The sequence below is a fragment of the Pongo pygmaeus genome, chromosome 8 (assembly GCF_028885625.2).
Source record: "Pongo pygmaeus isolate AG05252 chromosome 8, NHGRI_mPonPyg2-v2.0_pri, whole genome shotgun sequence".
Taxonomy (NCBI): Eukaryota; Metazoa; Chordata; class Mammalia; order Primates; family Hominidae; genus Pongo; species Pongo pygmaeus.
In genome coordinates, this window is record NC_072381.2 from 106,473,510 (window position 1) to 106,477,367 (window position 3,858).

The window sequence follows — 3,858 nt, forward strand, 5'->3', positions numbered from 1 at the left end:
GGAAAATCCTGGAACCCTGCACACTTGACACTGAAGGCAGAATTCTGGAAGTTGAACATAGTGCTACAGATTTCACTAGGACTGGAAGGCCATGCTGCAGAGGTGGGCAGGTCAGTGAGAGTCTTAGGCACCTCTTCACCTTCTGCACTTAGGACTCAAAAGACATGGAGTCCACCCAGAGGCCAGAGTTTTTTTCTTGATCATCACGTCTGCTTGGCAGAGCCCCTGTGGAATCTCTCTAAGTTCTCATTCTTCCTCATTTGGCAACAGGCATCCCTAGATCTGGGGTGGGGACAGGGGCTGCCTCACAGAGCACAGGCAGCTTGAAGGCTCAAAGTGGGAAAGACGGGATGTTTCCCATTCAATGTTGCTATGCTAAAATGAAAGGATGTCTGGCTTGTGTTAAAGCAGAAGCACATATATATACTACCTGTATGGAACACGTGATAGAGTTTGGGTGTTTGTCCCTTTCAAATCTCATGTTTAAATGTAATCCCCAGGCCGGGCATGGTGGCTCATGCCTGTAATCCCAGCACTTTGGGAGGCCGACGCGGGCAGATCACTTGAGCTCAGGAGTTCAAGACCAGCCTGGCCAACATGGTGAAATCCCGTCTACTAAAAATACAAAAATTAGCCAGGCATGGTGGCTTTCATGCGCGTCCATGTGAAGAGACCACCAAACAGGCTTTGCGTGAGCAATAAAGCTTTTAATCACCTGGGTGCAGGCGGGCTGAGTCTGAAAAGAGAATCAGGGAAGGGAGATGGGGTGGGGCCGTTTTATAAGATTTGGGTAGGTAAAGGAAAATTACAGTCAAAGGGGGTTTGTTCTCTCACAGGCAGGAGTGGGGGTCGCAAGGCGCTCGGTGGGGGAGTTTTTGAGCCAGGATGAGCCAGGAAAAGGACTTTCACAAGGTAATGTCATCACTTAAGGCAAGGACCGGCCATTTTCACTTCTTTCGTGGTGGAATGTCATCAGTTAAGGTGGGGCAGGGCATATTCACTTCTTTTGTGATTCTTCAGTTACTTCAGGCCATCTGGGCATATATGTGCAAGTCACAGGGGATGCGATGGCTTGGCTTGGGCTCAGAGGCCTAACAGTGGCACACGCCTGTAGTCTCAGCTACTTGGGAGGCTGAGGCAGGAGAATTGCTTGAGCCCGGGAGGCAGAGGTTGCAGTGAGCCAAGACTGTGCCACTGCACTTTAGCCTGCGTGACAGAGCTAGACCCCATCTCAAAAAGTAAATGAATAAAAGTAAGTAAGTAAATGTAATCCCCAGTGTTGGAGGTGGGGCCTGGTGAGAGGTGTTTGGGTCATGGGGACGGATCCTTCATGAATAGCTTGATGCTGTCCTCACAGTAATGAGTGAGTTCTCACTCTGAGTTCACGTGAGATCTGGTTGTTGAAAAGGGTATGGTGGCCAGGCATGGTGGCTCACGTTTTTAATCCCAGCACTTTGGGAGGCCAAGGCAGGAGGATGACTTGAGCCTAGGAGTTTGAGACCAGCCTGGGCAACATGGCAAGACTCTGTCTCTATAAAAAATGAAAAAATTACTGGTCATGGTGGTGTTAGCCTGTGGTCCCAGCTACTCAGGAGGCTGATGGGGGAGGATCACTTGAGTCTGGAAGGTGGAGGTTGCAGTGAGGTATGACTGTGCCACTGTACTTCAGCCTGGGGACAGCCCTGTCTCAGAAAAAAAAGGGAGGGGTGTGGCACCCACTCCGTCCCCCGCTGACTTTCTCACCATGTGATAGGCCAGTCTCCCGTTCTCCTTCTGCCATGATTAGAAGCTTCCTGAGGCCTCACCAGAAGCTGAGCAGATATTGGTGCCATGCTTCTTGCACAGCCTGCAGAACCATGAACAATTAAATGTCTTTTCTTTATAAGTTACCCAGCCTCAGATATTTCTTTATATCAATATAAGAACAGACTAACACAAAGGGATAATTCAGAATTTAAAACGAATACAAAAAAAATACAAACAGTAAGCCTTCTTCATACCTGCGTAGTATCTCCCTCACACATTCAGCACAGCCCTGTTCCCCAGCACTTCCTGGGCTCAAATCCTCCTCCCACCTCAGCCTCCCAGGTAGCTGGGACTACAGGTGTGTGCCATCATGCCAAGCTTATTTTTTATTTTTTGTAGAGAAGAGGTCTCACCATGTTGCCCAGTATGGTCTCCAACTCTTGGGCTCAAGTCATCCTCCCACCTCTGCCTCACGAAGTGCTGGGATTGCAGGTGTGAGCTGCTACACCTGGTTCCCCATCACTCTAATCTAACACTAATGTTCTCCTTCAACTTGAGTAAAATACAATTTCCTGAATCATCCTGAGTGATCTCCAGTTGTCCTCACTGCTCATTACATGCTAATTATAATGCATTAGCATCCTAAAAGACACTCCCACCAGCACCATGACAGTTTACAAATGCCATGGCAATGTCTGGAAGTTACCCTATATGGTCTAAAAAGGAGAGGAACCCTCAGGTCCAGCAATTGCCCATCCCTTTCCAGGAAGACTCATGAATAATCCACCCCTTGTTTAGCATATAATCAAGAAATAACCATAAAAAACAGAAGCCCCCATCCTGGCTAACGTGGTGAAACCCCATCTTTACTAAAAATACAAAAAATTAGACGGGTGTGGTGGCAGGCGCCTGTAGTCCCAGCTACTCGGGAGGCTGAGGCAGAAGAATGGCTGAACCCGGGAGGCGGAGCTTGCAGTGAGCCGAGATCGCGCCACTGCACTCCAGCCTGGGCGACAGAGCGAGACTTGTCTCAAAAAAAAAGAAATAAAAAAAAAAAAACAGAAGCCCTCAGGGCTGCTCTGCCTATGGAGTAACCATCCTCTTATTCTTTTACTTTCCTAATAAACTTGCTTTCACTTTCTGGATTCACCTCAAATTCTTTCTTGTGCAAGATCCAAAAACCCTCTCTTGGGGTCTGGATAGGGACCCTTTTCGGGTAACATAACCATGAGAAAACCACAGAAAAATCCAGATTGAGGGACGTTCTACAGAATTCCTGACCTGTACTCCTCTAAACTGTTAAGGGAATAAAAAACAGGGAAAGCCTGAGAAACTGTGACAGACACAGACTAAGATGATGTGATGACCAAATGTAATGTGGCATCCTGGATAGAATCCTGAAACAGAAAAGGGATGTTAGTGGAAAAACATCCTTTAGAGAAAGGATGTTAGTGAAATCTGATTAAATAAAGTGGCAAGTTTAGTTAGTAGCAATGTACTGATGTTGTTTGCTTGTTGTGACAAATGTACTATGGTGACATAGATGTTAACAACAGAGGCTCCTGAGTGAGGCTACATGACAGCTCTCTGTACTATCTGCAACTTTGCTATAAGCTTTAAACTATTCTAAAAGAAAAGGGTTACTTAAAATAAAAAGGGAGGTCAGGTGCGGTGGTTCACGCCTGTAATCCCAACACTTTGGGAGGCGAGGCGGGTGGATCACTTGAGCTCAGGAGTTCGAGACCAGCATGGCCAACATGGCAAAACCCTATCTCTACTAAAAATACAAAAATTAGCTGGGCGTGGTAGTCCCAGCTACTTGGGAGGCTGAGGCAGGAGAATCGCTTGAACCCAGGAGGAGGGGGTTGCAGTGAGATGGCGCCACTGCATTCCAGCCTAGGCGACAGAGCAAGACCCTGTCTCAAAATAAATAAATAAATAAAAAGGTAAAAAAATAAAATAAAATGAAAAGGTAAGGCAGGGGCATGGGGGAGGGCGGAGGATCTGGCTTTGGTTTGGAAGGGGAAGGAAAGTTGGGAAGGCAGAAGCCCCAGCGGATCTTTTTCTTTTTCTTTCTTTCTTTTTTTTTTTTAAGATAGAGTTTCCCTCTTG